The sequence below is a fragment of the Malaclemys terrapin genome, chromosome 10, assembly GCF_027887155.1.
Source record: "Malaclemys terrapin pileata isolate rMalTer1 chromosome 10, rMalTer1.hap1, whole genome shotgun sequence".
Taxonomy (NCBI): domain Eukaryota; kingdom Metazoa; phylum Chordata; order Testudines; family Emydidae; genus Malaclemys; species Malaclemys terrapin.
The window spans coordinates 9,292,184-9,316,924 of NC_071514.1; the positions used below are offsets into that span (position 1 = coordinate 9,292,184).

General features: G+C 44.2%; 1 protein-coding gene across 2 annotated transcripts in view; it reads left to right on the top strand.

Annotated features, from left to right (window-relative positions):
* LOC128844969 (protein FAM169B-like) overlaps window positions 1–24,741 on the top strand; it is a 92,138-nt gene that overhangs the window by 50,092 nt on the left and 17,305 nt on the right. The window contains exons 9-10 of one of the 2 annotated variants that reach the window (XR_008446573.1): window positions 1,747–1,826; window positions 4,739–5,064. The gene's annotated coding sequence lies outside the window, so the exon portion shown is untranslated. Of the gene's footprint in view, window positions 1–1,746; window positions 1,827–4,738; window positions 5,065–24,741 lie in introns of those variants that run through there. The other variant, XR_008446574.1, reaches the window with a different exon arrangement.

Below are 24,741 nucleotides of genomic sequence, written 5' to 3' on the forward strand. Positions count from 1 at the left end.
CATGAAGCCCTGACACTGGTTTTGTGTAGGGAAGGGTGGATTTCACCCATAGACCCTGATTTAACATATCACTTAAGCATGTATTTACATCGATCCCTGTTCAACAGTGCACTTCAGTCCCATTGAAATCAACCTTTTCTGGACATCTTCTACAAAAGAGGGAGTTATCTACTGGTGCTGTAATAGGAAATTATGTTAATTTGCCATGAGAGGTGAAATATTGATCACTGAACCAGCCATAATTCTGAGGCAGACATGCTTAGCAACCCCTGACAAAGCTAGCCTATCTCCGAGAGTAAGATTGGCCTATCCATATGTGACTGATCTGTAGAGGGTAGGCTGGCCCAGTGCAATGAGTGTATGAAATGGGGATTCGCTTGGGAAACGGTGCCCTTATCCATCACATCTTAGTTTCTCTGTACCTAAGTAGGGTACATCTGGCATCTTTTATAAAACATTGTATCAACTGTTGGATGATAGCTGGCCCAAGGCATAATAGAAAATAAAGGCAGCTGTAATCTTTGTGACAGCTGATCCCATGTTTCATTTTAGTCCACTATGACAACTATGTTTGCATGTGGTAGTCTGTATTCTAAATCTCATTGTAACAGATCAGAATTGTTCCAGCACACTGAGTGGATCCTAGGTTCGCCTTAATTATATCTGTCAACTTAAATATATTTAAATAAAACCAGGTGGGCCCTATTTGAACTTGTCATGTTGGAATAAAAGGAATGGACAATATAGTATATGTGGAGTGGGGAGACATCTAATTTAGTGAAATTAACTCCATACCTAGGAGCTCTTGCAGTCAAACAGGAAACATCAAGTTGTCAGTATATCCAGGTTGAATTTCTGTTCTCCCTCTTTGGTTCCCAATGATCCACATACTGGTTTCCTAGCTGTTGTACCTTGATGATTTTTTTTCAAATGTGAAAGGATTTTCTTTCTCTCCAAGTAATACACCTTTCAGGAGAAATGCATAACGAGATAATGGGCATATCCTAAAGGTGAGCCAAGGTTCAACTCTGATGGGACAGAGTTCTCTGCGTGTTGACAGACCAGCAAGTGCTCCCAAACTAGTAAACTCACTGCAGTTTCTCTAACCACAGACAAAATGCCAGCTAACCCTGGGTAACATTTCCCCTCCTGATTGTGTGATTTAAGGAGGTCCCATTTTTGGCTCATCTGCCTTTCCCATCAAATGAAGGAGACCAAACACAAACATTGAAAACAAAGGAAGCAGGAAACTAGCCCACTATTTACACACAATAGAGCATCGCAGCTGGGTGTTCTAAGTTAGCAGAACCAAAGGTGCCATGCTGCAGGCTGCATTTGTCTCAATGACAAATGCTACATAAGGAAGTAGGCTTCCTCCCCTCACATCATGTGTGCATGCTCTGTCTCTGTCTCTCTCTCCATAAATAATATATCTAATACAGGAGATGTGGAACCTACTATAAAAGGAGTCTTTTTAGGACATCTGACTTAAAGGATGTCCCAGTCTGAGTACTAACCTCCTTTGTGTGCATTAAGGTATCTGATGCATTTAGAAGTTCAGACCTGCAATTGATTCTTGGCTAGTCTTAACCGTTTTTGTAAAAAAGCCTTAGGTGCTGCATTAGGTTAATGTGCCAGTCTTTCATTTTTGGACCCATTTGTTGAGCTCTGTTGTCAATCACAAATGCAAAGAGTTTGATAATCTCAACTAGCGATGGGACTGAACTAATTTTTGTTTATTTATAGGTTTTGTACAGTACTCATTACTGTAGTGTCTGAGCACATCATATGCGGTAATGGATTTATCCTCACAACAGTTCAAAAAGGTAGGGGAATAGTATCTCTATTTTACAGCTATTGAGTTGTGGCACAGACAGACTACATGAAGTCACACATGCTTTCTGTGGCAGAAACAGAACCTGCATCTCCTGAGTCCCATCTCAGTGCCTTTAAGGCAAAAAAACCTTTCCTCTTATTACAGAACATCCTGCACAAACTTTACCTTTCACTCAGGAATAAAACATTTTGTATGAGGGAGAGTTGAATGGTTTAGAGAGAGAACACTTTGGTAGTGGTTGGAAGTTGGTTTAAGCGTCCAAACTTTTTGATGTTCATCTTGGCCACTAGACTACCCCAATGGTGTCCACATCTTCTTCATCACAACACAGTTAGTGCTTCTGCTCAGGGGAGAGAGGAGAGAAAGGGCCCTGTGTGTGAGGGCAGGACTGTTGGCAGATCTGAGGTGAAATTTGCCCTGGATTTGCCTCCTGCTAGTCCTTATGAACGTTGGGGCTAAAAATTCACCCAGAAATAAAACCGTTAACCTCTGAAATATGCATTAGCAGAGTCATCTAGGTAGATACCCATGGTGGATGCCAACAAAATCAAGGATCTGAAATGTAGATCATAGATTCTAAAGCCAGAGAAGACCACTATGATCATCTAGTCTGACCTCCTGCATGACACAGGCCAGAGACTTCTACCCGGTGATTTCTGCATAGAGCCCATAACTTCTGGTTGAAATAGAGCATGTCTTTTAGAAAGACATCCAGTCTTGATTTGAGGCCTTAAGGTGATGGAGAATGCACCACATTCCAAGGTAAATTGCTCTAATGGTTAATTGCCATCACTTTTAAAAATGTGCACCTTATTTCCAGTTTGAGTTTATCTAGCCTCCGCTTCCAGTGGTGGATCACGTTATGCCTTTTTGGCTAGATTAGAACCCTTTACTATCAGATTTCTTCTCTCCATGTAGGTACTCACAACCTGTCATCAAGTCACCTCTTTCCTTTCTCTTTGATAAGCGAAATAAATGGAGCATCTTAGGTCTGTCACTGGAAGGCAGGTTTTCCAGACCTCAAATCACTTGTAGCTCTTTTCTGAACCCTTTCCAGTTTTCAAAGTGTTGGCACTAGAAATGGTCTCACTGTTCCAGAAATGGTCTCACTAATGCCGTAGACTGAGGCAATCCACACCTCCTTGATATTCCCTTGTTTATACACCCAAGGATTACTTTATCCCTCTTAGCTATGGAATTGCACTGGAAGCGCATGATCAGCTGGTTATTCCCCAGGACCACTACATCCTTTTCAGAATCACTGCTTTCCAGAATACAGTCCTCCTTCCTATTGGGGTAGTGCGAGCTAAGATGTGATACCCACAGTATCTTTATAACACAGATCCCCAGTTGTCCCAATGATGAGCATGCACTGTAAAGTTTGAACAGGATACCAAGAAATTTGGAGCTATAAACCATTTTCCGTGCATTACTTCTATGGCCAGAGTTGTCACAGTTACAATAAATTAAATCTGGTTCTGTGCCAGTGTTTTATTTAGTATTGCCACAAGATGGCACCATTGTACAGCTTAAAATTTCAACTGTGCCTGGCATGACCTGTACATGACAGTGTCAAGAATGCAAACATGGCTGTTTTACCTAACTTTTTAGCAGCATTACTGGAATAGGGAAGGAATGAATAGGATACAGAAGAGGCTATCTCCATATTTACTAATTTGATTGTTATAGCTCAGGGGTCGGGAACGTTTGGCACGTGGCTCGCCAGGGTAAGCACCCTGGTGGGCCGGGCCAGTTTATTTATCTGCTGATACAGCAGGTTCGGCCGATCGCGGCCCCCACTGGCCGTGGTTCGCCGTCCCGGGCCAATGGGGGCAGCGGGAAGCTGCGGCCAGCACATCCCTTGCCCACACTGCTTCCCGCCGCCCCCATTGGCCTGAGATGGCAAACCGCGGCCAGTGGGGGCTGCGATCGGCCGAACCTGCCATGTCAGGAGGTAAATATGTTGCCGACCCCTGTTATAGCTATTGAGTTTGTCTTTTGATAATGAACAGACTTGTCCTTTCAATGTCTATAAACCTAAGGTAAAATCATGGAGGCAGATTGAATACAAAATATACTTGGACTATGTCCTAAAGAAGGAAGCCTGGTTTGAAGTTTTTCATAACTGCTCCCTTCACAGTTTTTTCAGGCCTACCAGTGGATGATATTGACAGATACAAAATATATTTTGGAGCCTCATGTCTACTCTCTCTAAAGTTCTCACCTGATCAGTAGTCTAATATGGTTGACAAGTGACCTTAGTATTATATCTGTTCCTGATCCTTCTCTGCTCACCTCAACCTTAGCTTCAGAAGTCATAAAAATAATGTTGTTTGAGTTGCTTTAATATAGTAACTACCCTAATATGCTATGAATCCGAACTCTATATGAGAAAGCAAAGATGGGTCACATGGGTCTCTTGATGACATTTTTTCCTTTGCAACTAAACCTCTTTTGTGTCCATCCCATCAGGAAAAAACATATTGTGTAACCAGAATAATATAATTAAATGGATGAATAGTGAAACATCAGTGTTCTGGTGGATGTATTGACTGTTGATTATTACACCTCTCTCCCCAATCATCTTCAAATATTTAAGGCAGACATTCCAAAATGAATAATTCTTTGCGCTCTTGTTGCCCTTGTTATATAAGGATCTTGGAGATTTAGAAGCATAAACTGAGCTCCTGTGAGTTCAGCAAATACATTTTTCATATGGGTCAGTTGACTCAGAGAGGGGAGACCCCCAAGGTCACATGGTGAGTCAGTGGTGAACCTGGACTAGGGACTAAACATTTCACCTTCAACTTGTGCTACTTCCCAAATAAAAGGTACAATATTGTACTCAGAACGGAGTGTCTTCTTTAATTGTGATTGGTTTGTGCTGACCCATTTTCCTAGGTAAGGTGTGTTCCAAAAGAAAACCAGATCGTTTAGCTCAATAACCAAATTGGAATGGTTTAAATATGAAGCCATGAAATCACATCTTTTGGTGTCCTTTGCTATGGATGAAGAAGAAAAGAGAGTTTCAAGCTTTGTCTGCCTAACAAGATCGCTGCCAATATTTACATATTGATGATGCTGTGGATAGAGAAGGAATGAATATTTCCAAGTAGAAAATCCTTTTCAGCAAACCCAACGCTGAGCGGCGTAAACAAGAATGCTGCCGGCTAAAATTAATTGTTAATTATTGGCTTATTTTGTCCCTTATACTTTCGCTGTTACACATCATGCAACATAATTTAAATGCACTAAATACAAAACTACAATTTCATTACAAGCCTCTTTGTTAGTTTTCACTTGTTTTGCGATTTAATACTAAAGTCCCAGGTTAATTACCTGTTTGCCTTAGCCTTTGTCATTGTTCTATTGAGTTTTTCTGTTGTGAGCTTATTTCAAACCATCTCTTCTGGTTTTAATTTAACACGAAGGTATCGTTTTTAGAAGATCAATAATCTCCATCCAGAAAGATTCTTTTCTCCCATCCTTTTGGTGCATAGACAAAGTTGAACTTTTTTTTCTGCCTGAGTGGATCACCCTGGCTGAGAAATGTTGCATTTGATGTGATCGTAACATCTGATGCTGTAAATATATTTTAAGGTAAATAAATATACTGCCAGTGGCATTTGATTTGAAAGTTAATAGCTCAATCCCTTTGATTCACTCTATGTTCAAGTTTGGTGACCTGGAGGGAATGAGCATGCCTCATCGGCATACGCAGCCTCTGGTCAGCTGGACTGACCTCCACTTAACGGAATTGGTTGCCTTTGGAGAATATGGATGCCCGGCAGGTCCAGAAAGCTCACTGCAGGGAACCTTCGGGAAATGAGGGGAGAAATACATCTTCCTAACAATTATCTAGACTGGCTAATTTTCCAAGTTATTTCATTTAATTTTTTGTCTCGGTCACCAAAAGAGCCAACCATCTTAACCCAGATGTGTCAAAAGCAAATTCAGTCTCCAAACTGCACAATATGAAATAGCCTCCCAATTCCACCCCCCCCTTCTCCCGCCCCCCACCTCCAAGATTCTCTTTCTCTTGCGCTGCCTGCAGAGCCCAGCTGCTGTAACACAGGCTGAAATGCTGCTTTCATCCTAGTTTGCGTAGATGGCTGGTGGGTAAATCAATTGGAGTGAAAGGCTTGTATTGTCTCTCTTTGCTGCATGTCACAAGTACAAATATTTTCATTTTCATGCTTTGCTCGGAGGAGGCGGAAGCCTTTGGCACAAGCCACTTCTGCTTGTTTGACCTCCTTTTTGTGTACGGAATGGTGAGGAGTAGCTCTGAGAAATACCGAACAAAACTATCAAAATAGCAAGAGGAAAAGGTCAGGAAAGGATCCTGCTCCCCGTAGACATCAGAAGCATCTGTAAGCGATGATATTTAGCATGTCCTGCCTGAGCAGTTAAGTCATCAAAGACACTAGTACCTACAGGTAGGAAATATTCTTGGAGGAAGTCGAATGGATTGCATTGTACACTGCTGCCATGCTGGAGACGGGAGGGAGGCCAGAGCCAAGAACTTTTGGCCTCCAGTAGATGGATGCTGCTGCCCTTTCCAAGTGAGGCTCTCTATCTATAAGCTGGGGCCCGTGGGGTAATATTGCCACCTTGGAGGAGAATGTTGATGTATGGGGAAAATGGAGTTGTACCAAAGACAGAGCTAGAATTAGGCACAAGCAATGCAATGGTCTCTTGGGCCTCCATGATTTTTGCCTGTCCACAGGCTTGTGCTGACTTAGTCACTCAGAAGCTGGGCCAATAGCTCTCTCACTCTGGGATGAGAATGAGGGAGGTAATTTTCCCTCTTCTCTCTCAGCGGTGGGGTCTGAAGGGGATGTAATTTTTATTTATTTTGTGTTTTTATTAAAGCACCTAGTAGCCCTAGTTATATACTGGGATCCCATTGTGCTAGGCACTGTACAAACACAGAATAAAAAAAGGCAATACTGCCCCATTGGACAACTGGGGGAACCTGTAATTCCAACCCTTATCAAGGGAAAAAGGCACTGTTCCTGGAAATGGAAGCCAGTGCTCAGTCACTCAAGGTCTCCAGTGTAAAACAACCCCTTGTTCTGTTGGTTTGATACTAGAGTATGTACACAGAACAGTGGATTTGTGTGACTCAGATCAAATAAATAAATATATATGGAGAGATACCTATCTCATAGAACTGGAAGGGACCCCAAAAGGTCCTCGAGTCCAGCCCCCTGCCTTCAATAGCAGGACCAATTTTGCCCCAGATTGCTAAGGCCCCTTCAAGGATTGAACTCACAACCCTGGGTTTAGCAGGCCAATGCTCAAACCACTCAGAAACAAGTGACTTTGCCAGATCCCAAAGATGAATTCAAACCCAGGACAATAAGGTGATTCAGTAAGGACATGAGTTGAGTCTTGTTTTGGGGGGAAGGGATAGCTCAGTGGTTTGAGTGTTGGCCTGCTAAACCCAGGGTTGTGAGTTCAATCCTTGAGGGGGCCACTTGGGGATCTGGGGCAAAATCGGTACTTGGTCCTGCTAGTGAAGGCAGGGGGCTGGACTCAACTCAATGACCTTTTAAGGTCCCTTCCAGTTCTAGGAGATGGGATATCTCCATTAATTATTATTGTTATAGATTTTTCATGGTCCCTTGGTTTCATCTGCCTTTCTCAATGTGCTTCTGCTTCCATCACCTTGTACTGCATTCAGAGTCTACTCCTGGGGGAATTCTGCATCACTGTGCATCCGCAGAATTCATGTCCCCTGCAGATTTCTTTGATTTCCCGCAGAAAAATGACTTCTGATGGGGGAGCAAAGGGAAGCTGCAAGAACAGTCATGCACCCCTCCCTGGCAGCACAGGCAGGTTGGTTTGGGCACCTGGAGCAGCCAACAGAGAAGTGGTGTGCAGTCATGCATGAGAGAGAGAGAGAGAGAGACTGTCCCTCTCACTCACTATTGTGACACACTCAGCATGGAGGGGCAGGGCTTCGGGGTGTCTCTGAGGAGGTAGGTGTGGTGCAGGCTGTCCCCTCAGGCATAGCAGAATGTACCAGCAGCCTCCCTGCTTAGTGAATTGTTCCCATTGTCTTTGTGAATTTCCCCAGGAGCATAAAACAGGTGTAAAAGTTTTAAGGCTCCCTTACATGCCCAGAGTGGATAGTATGGCCTTATAAATGCTTATGGCGCTTTAGTGATTAGAACTGGTTTAAATTTTTGGACTGAAAAAATTTCTTATCAAAATGTACTCCAGGAACTGTTTGCTATTGACCTTTCTGGAGATGGTCAGTAGCCAATATAAATTGAGTTTGATTCCCTACCAATCACTTGCTTTTCAGTTGCCTATGATGTAACACTGAGCATATGGATGCATATATTTGTTGACTAATAACTAGAAATAAAGGGTCAAACCTAGCTACATTACTATTAGGCAAGGTGGGGTAGGGGATTTCCTCCAATGCTCCCCACTCCCATTATCTATCCATTGTATTGTAGTTTAAATAAATTACCTAAATAACTGAAACCAGCGTGATTATATTGTGTTATTTTGACAAATAAAATATGCAAAATTTAGTAGAATTTTTAATTTTTTGGTGCAGAATTGTAAATTTTTTGGCACAGAACTCCCCCAGGAGAAGAGTCGCATCCAGGAGCCTGAGCCATCTGTACTTTCCCATATGAAGCCCTGCCAATATCTGCCATTGATTCAAAATTCCTTACCCTGTATTCACTTATCCTTATTCACAGGGCTGCCAGTCGGTACACATAACACATCAAAAGCCTCAATGCCGCTCGGTTGATATAAAGCTTCATGGAAAAATGCCAGTCCTCCTAAACATAAAAGATTTTAATGAATGTTGGGGCTTACACTGGCTAAAACTGGCTACACCGCAGGCAGGTGCCATGCTATGCCCCCCGGCCTTGCCCATGCACATCAGGCCTGAAATTCCAGCTTTTGACCTCCAACTACTGATGGTTGTGAATCATGCCACATTGTATGGAGATGGGGGTCGGGGGGTTGGTGGGGGGACGTCAAAGGAGCAACTACGATGCTCCTCACACTTGGAATGAAGAACTGACTTGAACCCAGGTTTGCAGGGTTGAAAGGCTGGTGCAGTAACACGTAGGGCCACTTTGCACTGCACCCCAGTTAAGGAATGCCATTTAGGATCAATGGCCGAGTCACTTGTGCAGAAAGAACGAGATCTCTGAAGACAAGAGTAAGTCTGGAAATATCCCAGACGTTATTCAGGTCCTTTAAGATTTCCAGTTGTTTGCAACGAAGCTGCAAAGCTTTAAATAACTAGTAGGTTAAGGAAAAGAATGAGACCCTGGGATTTGGGGAATCCAGGGCGGTGGATTAGTAGGCCACTGTGCTTCTGTGAAGCACAAGAATGAAAGTAAGTGTCTCTGCAGCAAACTGTGATGGGACCTTCCTAATTAACGTTGTGTTCTCCTTATTGAAGTATAAGCTGTCCTAGCCTGACCTCCCAGTTCACAAGAGAAAAAGGGGAAGCTAATCAGAAAGGAGATCCCCTCAGCTGGCTTATCCAAATCTTTACTAAAATTGTAATATCCATGCGCACAGGCAGAACAACACATCTAAGAATTATGTATCTGGGAGTTTAAGAACTGGGGGGAAAAGTCAATGTTGCTTTGAGGTTATTTTTAAAACTGAAACTGAATAGGTCAATACCCCTTAAGCTTTTTGGTCTTTAATTCTCTTAATGGTATGGCAACAATCATTAATTGTATTATTAAAAAAGCTTTGAAGACTGTATTAATGTAATGTAACCTTAGATCAGTCAAGATCACATTTTCATTATGATTAAAAGATTCCTTGTCCTGAAACATTGATCTCATCTGCAGTTAAATATGTTAGATGAAGAGCCATCATTTTCCTGGATGAGCAGTAGATGGCAATATTGCACTTTGCTCTAGGGTTCCTGCTGCAAATGAATCTTCACCTTAGAAAAAGGGGACATGAACTTTCCCCCTCAGCTTCCAAGAGTATTTTTCACTTACACGGTATATTAAAAATTCCAGAAGCGAAATAATTTGAAATTACATTTTGAATCCAAAGCTGCTTTGATGATGGTATGAGGAGCTAAGTTTGCAAACTTGGGCACCCAAATTGTATGGCTTAATCCTGCACCCAGGCCTATAAAATGAGCATCTGACTGTTTGGAAATATTGTAGCATTCAGAGTTATTGACTGGATCCAGTGTAACTTCTGTAACATGGAGTAAGGTACCACATGAGTCCTGGAAGCAAGATCACGGGTTTTGATTCAATTATGATCTCTCTTAGTGTTTTCTACCTTTGATTGTGTCAGCAATGGGTGAAAACAAATAGAAAATGTCAGAACATCCCATTTTAATATTTTCTGAATGAAAAGTTTTGATTTTTTTGTTTTTAAATTTCACTTTAGTTTATAGTAAAAAAAAAATTCAAAAAGCATTGACATCAAAATGAAATGTTTTGACTGACCTGGAATTTCATTTTGTTAACATTTTTGAAATTTTGTTTTTTTGTCCTAATTTGGGATGCTTTTTTCCCCTTTTGAAATCTTGAAAATTTTTCACAGGATGGAAAATCTGTTTTCTGACCAGCTCTGTCTGTCAGTTTGTTTCCTAACATGATGGAAAAAGTTCCGACTGTGTTCTCCATAGAATTCACAGTTAGCATGTCCTCTTCTTTCACACTTCTGCATTCAGACAGATCCTGGTCGGGGTGCCTAGACAGCATGGCAAGGAGTGCTTTACAAATAGCTAAGATTAATTATGTGGTTACCAGGTCTTAGCGGGCTAAGTGTGCTGTGGTATGATGCGCTATAAAGCCGAGCAGGTGGACAAGGATTTCAGAATGAAAGTGACATCTAGGGTCAGCAATGTCTGAAAATTCAATATGCTGACTGTGTCATCCAAACAAAATGGATGGCACATAGCTGCTTTTGTAGGTATATGCAATATATCCGCAAATTTTTGTCTGGCACTAAAGGTAGTGTCCCAGAACTCCACCCTATACAGTGAAATAGTTTATACAGTGAGTTCTGGAAAGCAACAGAGAGCGTAGAGCAGTGTTAGACCACAAACGCTGGCTGACTTATCTATAAATAGCTACTGTCTATTCAGACCCTGTGATTGTTCATAGAAAGGGCCATGGTGATTTTTAATAGCTTCACTGGCTGAAGGAAAGTTCCTGGGGGCATTAAATAGATAGCAGGAAGATTGTTCCATCCCCCATCACTTCATCCAGCCTGTGCTGCCCCAAGTGGCATAACTTGGTGAAGCAGAAAACTAAAATAATGCAGAATTTTCTCCAGCTGGAGTGGAGAACAGATGTTCTACCACTGAAATGACAGCAGCAGGCCTGATCTGGTGCAGAAGGCTTGCAATGCTGGATACCTCTGAAAGAAGAAATCTTTGTAAGATGTATAGCAATGTCCTAAAGCATTATTCTTTTTTAAATTTGTTTACGGTAGTACCCGCAATGTGCTATGTATTTTTTAGCCATTTAGGAATGGATGGTCTTTCCCAAGGAACTTGCAGTCTAAGGGCAGACAGAAAAGTAGGCAGATGTTGGGGATTGGGGGGTGGGGAGGGGAGGAGAGGGATGTATGCATGAATGAAGGCATGTGTGTATAATAAATATACCTATATATAATATTGTCACAGGCCGGCTGGCCCCAGTAAATGAAGTAGATCCATCCAGCTCCCATGTGCCAGAGCAGATGCTTCAATTTGGCCACTTAAGAGGGCAAGGCAAACACCTGGGGACTATGAAGGCTCAGGGAATGACCCAGTGAGAGGGAGCCCCAGCGAGTCAGAGCAGACTGGTTCAGTCAGGAAGAGCAATTGAGAGCTGTCCAGGGGCGCAACCAGAATTTTGTTAAGGAGGGTGCCCAGGTTTCCTGCCTGGCCACCCCAATTTGAGGGGCATTACGACCCTGTGTGCCAGGTCACAATGCCACTCAAATTGGGCTCTGGTGGGCCTCGTCATGACAGGGGGCCATCCAGGCGAACTTTGAGCAATTGGCGTTGCGTCCTGGAACATGGAGTCACAATGCCACTCACTTAAATTTGGCCCGGGCAGCCTTCTGACATGTTGTCAGGAGCTATGCGGGGGGCCTACTTCCCCTCCCCCCGGTTAGGCCCCTGGAGCTACCAGGGAAGAAAGGAAGCAGAAGGTGGTTCGTGTGAGAGGGCTGAAGGCAAGGGAGCAGCAAGCGCGGTTTGCTGGCTGGTGTCCCTAAGCCAGAGAGCCAGAACTGGAGAGTGCTGAAGGCAGGAGGCGCAGCAGAGGGAGGTGCCTGTTGGCTCTATGCTGGAGAGCCAGAGCCAAAGGCTGGAGGGGGCTGAAGGCAGGGGAGCTGTAAAGGAGCTTATCCGATGACTGCTCCAGGGCTGGAGGAGCTGAACTGAGAGGGGGAGTGAGGGATGCTCCCCTGGTAAGGGGGTTCCCAGCAGAGAGGCTGAGGGTTCCTGCTAGGAAGAGCAGGGTTGCACTCCAGCTGGAAGAGGCTATTCTGGTCCAAGGACAGGGGAGGACTGACAGAGTCCCGGCCTGGTCAAAGGTCCCAGTGTGTGGTATGTGGGGCACCAAGGGGTGAGGTGTCTTGAATTTTAATGTCTGCTTGCGTGGGGGTGAGAAATGGACTCATGTTTGGGACTTTTGTTATGGACTGTTTGGACTACATTGTTCTAATTAACCAGCCCCCCAGGAGGGGTGGTATTGAGACAAGAAAGCTCAAAGTGAAATTATTGGGTGACCTGAGTGGGCATGTCATGCTACGGTCTGCCACAAGAGGGCACTCCAAGTGAGGTTGCCTTTTGACAGATATATATGCGTGTGTGTGGTATATTACATCCTGACGGATTCCAAGGGATTTACAGACCAAGAATAATGGACTTGTCTCAGTCATTAAAATGCAGCCACCTTTGGGGTGAAACAGATCAGCTGTGCAACAGCTCATAGCAGCAACATACAATAATTTTAGATGGTGCAGAAAAATACTGTATCCAGTTAAAAGTTCAGAGAAAATTGTAGATGGACAGAATGAAATTACCCATCTTTGGCCAGCACACAGGAGTTTAGCATCCCTCCCCTTCTGAAAAGTGCCACAAGTGCTTCAACCACCCATGCAGAAGTTATGGTGGGCACATACGGTATAGCTCATGGGTCACCAGGTCAGGTTTTTCAGAGTCAATGCATAATTTCCATCTCATTCACCCACTACAATACACACTGCAGTGCTTTACATGTACTAGAGAACGAATGCTTGACTGACCTAATAACAACTTCCCTCATGTCAGCAAAGATTTTATTAGAACTGAAATATTTCCAGCATTACACAAAAGCTGGCATTGAGACCAAGGCTATGGAGGGACTTGTCAACAACCTTTCAATTGTCTTCCACTGACTGCAATCTCAAGATTAGGTGCTATCATAGGGCATTTAATTTAACAATGAATTGCTGCGAAGTCTTGGTGTCAGTAGATAGTTTATAAGTTGGGTATCTGCTTTTCTCTGGCAATTCTTTGGTTCCGCGTTAAATGCATGGTTTGCTCTTTGTGATTTGGAATGAGCAACAAAAGCCTGTAGAGGTTTGGGGCCAGAACCTCTCCTGCCCAGCATGGTGGGGGAAGCATCATGTATGGAAAAGGGGTAAAAAAGGTGCAAATGGAGAGGAAAGGCAGCTGGGAAGCATGTTCCCCCAGAGCCTCAGAAAGCTCCATCGTGTGAACAGTGCGTTCTTGGGATAAGGTGGCAGTGATACAAGTGAAAAAGGATGCTGATGTCCAGGAAATAAGCACACTTGAAAATTGCTCTTCAGACCAGTTAATCTTACCTAGTAATCAACACATATAGGAGCTAGACAATGCTGAAGCATTGAGTTCTGAAGACATTGGTAAACCCACACACTGTGGAGTGGAAGCAATTCTGTGTCCAAGAAGTTAATAGTGAGACCTTTCTCAGCAAATAAAGTGATGTTGTAGCATGCCCTGATACCCATGAGAGACCTCCTCAGACACATGAGAAAGTGCAGTGCAGTGCAGTGGATAACCAGATAGCAGGGCAGAGGCCACTCCACCTTGCTGAGGCCAAACTTCTGCTTTCAGGGAGTGATACCTTCTGTGCTGTCATACCACAGAAAGATGAGTTGTTACAGGCTGCCTGGCCCTTTAAGGAGAGCTGGGCCCATCCTCACCTATGATGGATCAGCTACCTCCCAGCTGAGGCTGATCAGGTGATAATAAAAGCCAGTAAGTGGCTCACTTGGGATAGAGAGCTGCCAGGAGCAGGAAGTTGCTAGGCCAAGGGGGAGAGGTACAGGAAGCAGTATGGCTCCTGTGGCAGGCCCTGGAACAGGGTGACTCTCAGGCAAATGTCCTGTAGAGGGAAAACCCGTAGAGTAGCGTTTCCCAAACTTGGGACGCTGCTTGTGTAGGGAAAGTCCCTGGCGGGCCGGTTTGTTTACCTGCTGCCTCCGCAGGTCCGGCCGATCGCGTTTCCCACTGGACGTGGTTCGCTGCTCCAGGCCAATGGGAGCCGCTGGAAGCAATGGCCAGTACGTCCTTCGGCCTGTGCCGCTTCCAGCAGGTCCCATTGGCCTGGAGCAGCGAACCGCGGCCAGTAGGAGCCGCAATCGGCCGGACCTGCGGACGCGGCAGGTAAACAAACCGTCCCGTCCCGTCAGGGGCTTTCCCTACACAAGCGGCGTCCCAAGTTTGGGAAACACTGCCATAGGGAATAGACAGCCCCTGCAGAAGACCCCAAGTTAGAGAGAAAAGATGATGGATGTGTTGTACTAATTTTATGTGAAAGAAATAAATTTGAATCCCTGAGTAAAGAGCATGAATCCGTTTCCCACCTTCCTGGGCTAAGGGGACAGGCCAGTAACCTACAGATGGTCTCAGACAACTAATAGTAAGTTAGTGAGATACCTCTCGGCCTTCTCTAATTAGAATCACACGCCAAAAATTCTCTCTCTTTTGGCTGGTTAAGGTCTTTGAGTAGCTGGCCTCTGGGTTTCACAGCTCCTTGAACAGTAGTGCATAGCTAGATTTCCCCCCCCCCCAAAGTTTTTCAGTGACAATTATTGATGCTCTGGTCTTCCAGTTGCAGGGGGGGAAAATGAACAAACCCCTCTGATACCAGTTTGCGCCCTGACAGTAATTTGAGTAGAAATGGCTTTGCCTACCAAAAAAAAAAAAAAAGTTGTATGAAAAGCTTCAGTTGGAGCTGCCATGTTTCGTTCTTATTTCTGAAGCCCCTACAGGCCATGTCACATATGTGGGTCATCAGGTCTATTGATTAAGTGTCAGGCCCTTAGGTGTCAGTAATCAATAATACTAACCTACAGAAAACGTGGCCGAGCTTTGCTAACCCACCGCACTTTCCCAGTCATTCTTTTTCTTCCAAGCAAGTCATGTTGATCACTAAAAATAACAATATGTATACAAGTTACTGTGGAGGAGAGAAAAATCTCATTTGGTTACCAACCACTGGCGGGAAGGTGCCGTTTACAATACGTAATCATTTGATCTCCCCTTCACAAGGTGTGGGGGAGGAGGGAGGAAAGGGACAGGAAAGAGTAATGCCAGTTGAATAACTCTTGAGAAGTGGAGCTGAATAGTGATTGAGTCTAGAGGAGCCAAAGATTTTTGACCCTGACAGTTTATTAATATTTAATCAGGTGCCAGATTTTGGTTTACCGCTAGAAATCAGTGCTACTGACCCTCTTCAGCCAGGAAGGCTGCACTTTCTTTCTCCGTATCTAGCGCTTCAGCCCCCCGACACCTGGGTAATTCTCAGCCATGAGGCGTTCATTTATTCCATATTTGTGGGAGTAAAGAGGCGGTGGGCTTGTCAGTTTGTCAGGAATTATTCCAGTCAAATGTCACATCTTTTTGCATTCTCAGTATGTCTCCAAACAGGCTTTCTCACATCAATCACCTTTTCGGAATCATTCCCCAAAGAATTTCTGCCAATAATTCTTGGTTTGCAGATTTTGTTGTGAGTAGTTCGTTGAGAATTTGATCTTTTCAATTCAAGCAGTTTTGATGGGATGCCGAGATCACATGGTATGTATATCCTTCCTGATTGGTTGAATTTAGCAATTTGGAATCTGGCTGTTTCTTCTTTGTCTTTGTCGTCTTCGTCTTCTTCAGGGGCCCATTGTGCTAGCCACCGTACAAACCCATACTGAGCGGCGGTCCCTGCCCTGAAGATCTTACAACCTAAAAAGAGAAAATAGACAAAGGGTGGGAGCGGGGGAACACGATTATATCCCCATTTCCGCAGATGTGAAACTGAGCTCGTGGAGGCTAAATGACTTGCTCAAGGACACAGGGAATCTGTGGTAGAGTTGTAAATTGAACCTAGATCTCCTGAATCTATCCAGTGCCTTGAATACACAGGGTAGGGTTTTCAAATGTGCTAGCACTGGCCTGTCTTTGCTTCCATTGAAGTCAAAGGAAAAACTCTCAGTGGGAGAAGAGTTTTTTTGTTTTGTTTTTTGTTTTAATTTTTTCACAGAGGGACAGACAGACAAACTGAAGTGGGAGAAGAGTTAGAACAACACTAAGTACTGCCAGAGATAGGCTACTTGACTAGATGGGTGTTGGGTAGGGTGACCAGACAGCAAATGTGAAAAATCGGGACAGGGGGTGAGAGGTAATAGGAGCCTATATAAGAAAAAGACCCCAAAATCGGGACTGTCCCGATAAAATTGGGACATCTGGTCAGCCTAGTGTTGGGTCTGATCCAGTATGGCAATTCCTATGAATGCTTTAGAGATTCCCACCCAAGATCATGCATTCTGCATTAACAACAAGGAGTCTGGTGGCACCTTAAAGACTAATAGATTTATTTGGGCAATGCATTCTGCATTGCCTTTCTGTGAAAGCTCTGCAGTATGTGTTTGCAAGCGGAGCATTCAGAAATGTGGCTGTCAGTGTGCTCACTGGCTGTAGTTGTCTCTATCATGTCAGTCCAGTTTGGTATTGCCTTCGTTGCTTACCAGTATTGATTTTGAAGCACTTCTGTTTGCTTTTATGGTTCTTAGTAACGGTCCAGATCATCTTTAGGGTTTTGTTTTATTTTTTGCTGCCCCGACTATTCTATTTAGACTAATCTAGGTCTGTTGATTTATTTGTTTTCCCCTTAATATGCCTGTGGAAACATTGGAGACTGAGATTTTAGTATGTATTAATGTGCCGTCACTGGGGAATCTGCTTCTGCTTTACATTTAGAAAGTTTGTATCTGTTTCAGTTTTTAAAATCAGAATCTGAAAATGTTTCCCACTGTCTTTATTGTATTTGAATGGTAAGGCACCCTGAGACACACTGTTCTTGTCCTGAGATTTTTTGTATTGCATAAACATCAGTTAGTTTAGCAATAACCCAGTTACAATTGTGCTCAATTACCTGCTGGTGCTGTGAGTAACTTCAACTGCCTCTGTATTTGTCTAGTTGCAGAGGCCAGAATTGGTTTGGAAAATTGCTAATTAATTGGGTGAGGTGGGAAAACCCAGAGGGGCCAGCTGGGGACTGGAGACAGGAACTTGAGACTATGAGAGGCCAGGACCAAGGAAGGAAGGACAGGAGCAGTAGGAGTTGAGAGCAGGTGTGAGGGGGACTGGACAGGAGAGGGGAATAGAGGGATAGTGGTGAGGGGAAAGGAAGAGCGGAAATCTTGAAAGGAAAAATCGGAAGGAGAAGAGGGGGAAGGGAAAGGGAAAGGGCATGAGATGAAGCTGAGAGGAAAAAGTCAGTTGCTGAAAGTGACTGAAAGACGCACTCAGATTTAGGTAAAAAGTAAAGGCCGGGAAGAGCAAAAGGAAAGAAGGGAGAGGAAACTGACTGAGCCCTTGGAAATCACTATCTGGAGCTATATCATTTAATTCAGATTTGCTTGTGTCCAGTAACAGAGACCCTACATATGTTACCAGCCTATGAACATGAAGGGATAAATTCCTCCTGGAATCTGGCCCTCATTAAGTTGGACTCCAACCTCCTTTTTGCTGAAGTAGGGAACGACAGTACATCACTCGTAGGCAGGCCCTGTGCCCTGCTCACACAGGCCCAAATCCTGCTGATGTTTCTGGCCCACCCAGTGAGGGATTCAGCCCTACACAACGGGAAGGAGCTGGCAGATCGGGACCCAAATGGGAAGTTCCTACAGGCTCTGAAGCTGCTCTCCTCCAGCACCCAACGGGCTGTGTGTTTTTTTGGTGGGGTGCTTATCCTTAGCTTGCAGTATGATGAATAGGACTGGAGAAAGAGGGTCAGGTTTCAGGAGGGGCCTACTTTGGTATGACGCGTGGAGCTCAGGGACGCAAGCTGGGCCAGTCTGCTACCTGAGGAACACAGGCCCATTGTGCGATGGGCCTCTCTGCATGGCCAGCACAAATCTCATTCTTACACCTCTCCCTGGTGCATCACACATTATTAATGAACACAGGTCGGACAGCCAGCTCTTTGGGGCACATTGCCTGCCTGTCTCCAAGGAGGGATCATGGAAGCTCAGTCCTTTGCCTGCCTGCTGGGTATTTTGAGGAGGACTAATTGTAGATGTATACTGTCCCCTTCTGCCTACTGGGTGCTTGATCCCCTCAGCTGGTGCTAGGGACCTCTGGTACTTTTGCCCTATCAGCTATCAACAAGAAAAAACAAATCAGCATGGGTCCCCAACTGCTGCCATGAGGGAACTAATAGTACAGCTATGTATCCTCTGCTGGGCGTATTGGACATTGGACAACAAAGGGAGACAGTGTGGCCTAGCGGATAGATCACTGGACTGGGATTCAGGAGTTTTAGCTTCTATTCCTAACTTGGCCACCACTCTGTAGGGTGACCTTGGGCATGCCACTCCCCCTCTTTGTGCCTCAGTTTCTCCATCTGTAAAATAGGAATTGTGATCTTTCCTGTTCTTTGAGATGCACCCTTTAAAATCCTAGGTAGGAGCTACTGTAGCTCTGATGATTATTTATTATTTATTATCATCCCCTTGCTAAGCCTAGATTTAACCAGTGTCACTTTGCCCTTTTACTTGCAGGAGAACTAAAGAAAGAAAAACACTGCTCCACGGCTCTCTTTCAGGAAGGGAGGGCTGCTTTTAATTATTTATGCACCTCCTTTTCATGTTGTGTCTGCTTTTAGAATCGTTATCATTATGGTTGTGAAGGCCATAGGCTCTACATAAATCATCAAATAAATAATAAATAAGTCATCATTAAGTATTGAGCTGGTATTATTTATGGCTGTCGGGATAGGGCAAGAATACTATAGGTACCACTGTGCTTAACAATGAAAAAATCCAATGGCTGCCTACATTAGTGGACTCATCATTTAAGAGTGACTTTCACAAGTCCAGGCCCCTAGTTTTGGGAAGGTTCAATGAGAAAACGCCCTTAGGAATATTGAGAGATTTAGCCAGCAAGGCATTATATATATATATATAATGCACACTCCAGCCAGTGTGCAGCACAGTGACAAGTGGCCACAGGGTTGTGAGACTTCAAGTCCCTTGAACACACATGGGCTCCTGCTCCACCAATTAAGGCCTCGATTCTTCCAAAGACTTATGCACAGGTCAATAATCCCATTGTTTTCAATAGGGCTACGGATGTGCTTAAAGTTAAGCATGTGTACGTCTTTGTGGGATCGATGCCTAAGCTGCTAAGCTACCTCTGATTCACAGCCCTGAAGCAGAGGTCTAAGTAGATACATAATCAAAGGTCAATGGACTCTGGGCTTTATCAGACCAGTTGCGGGGGAGAGTTCCAGAATTGAGGGCTCTCCAGTGATAACCTCATGTCTGCTGCCCACTAGGTTGAGGGGTTCTGGGCAGGGGCAGCCCAGCAGTTCTCAGTTGGGTCGGCAGAGTGTGGCATGGCTCAAGGAGGCATAACAGAGGGGGATATGAGCCCTCTCATAGAGTTTAAAAAAAGCATAGAGGGTTGGATGTTAGTCCTAGTCTGGGCTGAAAAAAAAAGAAAAAATTAGGATATCTCCATTAATTTTTCTATCTCCTAGAACTGGAAGGGACCTTGACGGTCATCAAGTCCAGCCCCCTGCCTTCACTAGCAGGACCAAGTACTGATTTTGCCCCAGATCCCTAAGTGGCCCCCTCAAGGACTGAACTCACAACCCTGGGTTTAGCAGGGCAATGCTCAAACAACTGAGCTATCCCTCCCCCCTCAAACATCTTTGTGGCTGGAAACATCTTTGTGTCTCTAATAACGCTGAGCAGGAAGGAGGAAGGCAACAGACCCCCCAGCCATCACAATACGTGAGGGGTAAATTTCAGTCACCAGAGCCCAGGGGCACCCCAACGCCTCTCAGCTTCTGCTTTGGATAATTCTCTGTAGTATTTGGTCTCTCATCTGTACCCATTTTATGGCCAAGACCATTGTTGTTGTTATTATTATTATTATTTTGCAGAAAGGTGCTTTTAGCAAAAGCAAAAGCTGCCCCCTGCTCTTAGTGTCCAGGTGTGTCGCTATCTGCACGAAGGAGCGTTCACCTTCAAACATTGGCATCCCCAACTGCCTCCAGATTCTTTGCTCCCTACTGCTTATTTCTAAGGATGGGCTCAAGCTACTTAGGAGAGAACCAGGGCCAACGTTCAGGGCCGATTGGATCCAAAGTTTCTTTTGGCCAAGTGCAGATATTCAGGCAGCTGTAAAGGTCGGGATCTGAACTTCCCTAGAGCTCAGAGGGAATTGAGTTTTGACTACGTTCCAAAAGCAAAAGGAACAAAATCCCCCTGAAATAATTCACGAGGGACAAGGTGCAGCCATTAAAACATTCTGACTTCCCAGCAGTCCCCTCACCCACGTCATGGTCTGAGGAGAACCTAGGGCAGGATGGGAGTCAGGAAGGAAATCCTGAATTCTGATCTTGGCTCTGCATTGACTTGCTGAGTGGCCTTGGACAACTCCCTTGCACGATACAATACAATACCCTGCGCATACAGGGCCTGTGAGGACGCTAATCATACAAGGTGATGGATTAGGGCTAAGAGGTGTTACTATCCCTTCACATGATGCTTTGATAACGTTTTGTCTTCAGTTGCCATTTAGGTATAAATGCTAAACAGCTTCACAATGGGACTTAACATGAGGGTAATTCTCTCCTCACCCACCCACCTACCCAGATCAACTTCACTTTGGGAAAAACCCTGGAGCATGGAATGCCCTGGATGCAGTGGAAATGGTATGGGACTGGCGGGCAAGACTCTAGGAACATGTGAACATGTTTGCATCCACGGCATACTACAGAGTGCAGGGCTTTTGGAGGCAGGCTGGAGGAGACACAGGCCTTGTGGTCTGCAACTGCATAGATTCCCAGTTTTGGAGGGAGGGTGTCAATTCCATTTCTCTCTTCCCCCTTTGTGTGGATACTCTGGCTGTGCTCTGGGACCAGGATTTTTCCCTGAGATTCACTGACAGACACATTACAGTGCAATGAAAAAACGTGGGACTGACTTTCATTCTACTTCACTAAAAAGAGAATTCACCTGTATCTAAGCATGCTGCAAACTGATTCCACTACATAGTGTATTTATTTCACCAGATAATACACCAGGGGTCGGCAACGTTCGGCACGCGGCTCGCCAGGGTAAGCACCCTGGCGGGCCGGGCCAGTTTTATTTACCTGCTGACGCGGCAGGTTCGGCCGATTGCGGCCCCCATTGGCCGCGGTTCGCCGTCCCGGGTCAGTGGGGGCGGCGAGAAGCAGCGCGGGCGAGCGATGGAGGCTGATTTGTCTTGAGTACCTCAAGTTTCCCTCACTTAAAATCTACTTGATTACAAAATCAGACATAAAAATATAAAAATGTCACAGCTCACTATTACTGCAAAATTGCTGACTTTCTCGTTTTTACCATATAATTATAAAATCAATTGGAATATAAATATTGTACAAACATTTCAGTGTATAGTAGATAGAGGAGTATAAACAAGTCATTGTATGAAATTTTAGTTTATATCCCTTCGCTAGTGCTTTTTATGTAGCCTGTTGTAAAATCAGGCAAATATCTAGGTGAGTTGACATACCCTTGGAAGACCTCTGCGTACCTTGGTTGAGAACCACTGGCCTAGGGCAACAGGAAGTTGAAGACAGTGATACATAATCTCATCCAGGCAATTGTATATATGATGTATGAGCTCATCTGACCCCTCATTGCCCCTTGGCACAAATGCATTTTCGCCCTCTGAGGTGCTGTGCGATCCTGGTGGTTATTTGGCAGTGCACCAAACTCAGGAGTGGAAGACTCAGAGGCATCACTGGTGTAACTTCATTGAAGTCAAAGGAGTTCAATCTACCTGGTTTGAATCTGCCTGGCTTTCTCTGTCTGGGTCTCATTTATTTCACTGGAGTCTTTTTTTTTAACTAGGTATCAGAATCAAGTTCCAAGCATCTGCCCTGCTGTCCTTTAGCTACCAGGAGTTACCTTCCCTGGTAAAACCCATGACTACAGTAGCCTCTGGCATTAGGAAAGTCCTGTATGTCGGGATATATATATTCATTGGCCTTTGCTCACTTTTGAATCAGCTAAGTGCACCTGGCTTCACTGATATGGAAAAACTCGGAAGTTTCCTTTCCCCCAGGGGGTGACCATCCATCTCTTTGCCTGTGAGAAATACCACCAAGTCAGCATGACTAAAATTCAGAAACTTACTGCTGTCCTTACTCTTAGTGCAAGTCCCCAGCTGGGACTCTAGTTCACTGCACTTGAAGGCAGAAGTTCAGTGCACTAAAACAGTTAGTGCATTTAGCCAGCATACAACCTACTCCTTCCTGCCCCTCCCCCCCACTCATGTGGTTTGTTCCTGTTTAATATCAATTGGCTGGTAAATTCCCTTCATTTTTTTTTTCATTCTAAGTGTAATTTTTATCAGTACAAGAGTGGGAACACTGTGACTAATTATAAAACCATTACATGATTAAACTCAATTAACTTCCAATAACCCTTGAAATTTGCTTAATGCTAGCTGTTGGCCCTGATTGAACCAATAAATATTGCTCACCTTTTGCAATGTATAGGAAAAGAGGTGGTTATAGAGTATGCTCAGACCTGGCTGCTCCAGGGGATGGCTGTAGTTCGGATGAGGTTTTGGCAGTGTATTATGGAACAGAGTTAAATTAAACGGGTCCCGGAGGTTCAGATGCTGTCATGTCAGGAAGCTCAAATGAAGAGGCTGAAGGCTTCCAACTGTTGGTACAATTTTTTTCACTTTCCCCATCATGCAATAATACTTAGCACTTCTACAGAGTCCTCCATCTCATGATCCCAATCTGCTTCGCAAATGTTAGCCAAACCTCACAAATCCCCTGAGAAATAGAGAAGTATTTCTAGCTCTACTTTATAGACTAAGGCAATTGAGGCACAGAGAGAGATTCAGAGATTTGCCCAAGCTTATCCAGTGGCAGTGCCAAGATCAAAACCCAACGGGTCCTGATCCCAAAGCATGTGCTTTATCCATTAGATCGTGCTCCCTCTCAAATGTGGTGTAGATTTGGCATATCAATCTCCTCCTTCAAAATAAAGTGTGGTTTTATAGTAACTCCACTGCAAAGCCATTTCCATTTCAAAGTGCAAGTACAAATCTTTCTCAGTGACTAGACAGACCTGGATGCCCTTCTTTTCAGCTTCCTGCCTGCAGCCTAAGGCTCTTACAACTAGAACCTGGCAATAGACTTCTGACAAGAACTTGGATTGGATAATAGAGCAGTTGTCACTATAGGCAAAGAATAGATGCTGGACAGAGTTTGTCCATTAGGTAGTTGGTTGCAGAGTCTTTAACTAGGCAGGGGCCAGATCGGCTCATGAGTAAGACATCATTCTGTCCACTGAGTTCTATCATTCTGTGTGTGACGTTGCACTCTATATGATTTTATGAAAGTATACTGATGAGTATGAATATAATGTAACTAAAATATGCTTCATGCAAAAGGTCTCTTGTAAGGTAACATTACAAACTTATAATCTACTGAGTGTGGTCATCCTATATGTATAAATGTATCACTCTTGTATCAGAAACTAGAAATATGAAATATAACTCTGAGGGCCTATTGTAATTATGCAAAGTGTGGGCCATTAATGGTGGTTTGGAATCTTGATGGCTCCCATTAACCAGGACAATTGACTGTAGATGGCTCTGTTTTACTTGTAAGTCTTCCTGTATACCTGTATGCTAGCAAGTGGGTAATGAAGTCTTACAGTGACATGTAATCATGTCACCTGAACTGGAATCCATCTTTCACCTGGTGCTTTTCCATTGAGAAGGAGGGGGTGGGGACCTAGAGAGGGACAAGGGATTCCCACTTTATCCAAAAGATATATAAGTGGGTGGAACAGAACAAAAGGGGCAGCCATCATCCCTGGCTGGGATGATTTAGTTGGGAATTGGTCCTGCTTTGAGCAGGGGGTTGGACTAGATGACCTCTTGAGGTCCCTTCCAACCCTGATATTCTATGATTCTATCATGAGAAATCCCCTAGCTACTACCTGAGCAAGAACAAAGACTGTACCAGGGAAAAGGATTGTGCCCAGACTAGGAAGGTGTCCAGTCTGTGATAGAACCATATTGAAACATCTCTGAAGGTGAGACTTTATCTGTGTTCAGCTTTCTTACTGTATTAGACTCAGACTTGCGTGTTTTATTTTATTGGTAATTCACTTTGTTCTGTCTGTTACTACTTGGAACCACTTAAATCCTACTTTCTGTATTTAATAAAATCACTTTTACTTATTAATTAACCCAGAGTATGTATTAATAGCTTTGGGGGAGGGGGCAAACAGCTGTGCATATCTCTTTATCAGTGTTATAGAGGGTGAACAATTTATGAGTTTACCCTGTATAAGCTTTATACAGGGTAAAACAGATGTATTTGGGGTTTGGACACCATTGGGAG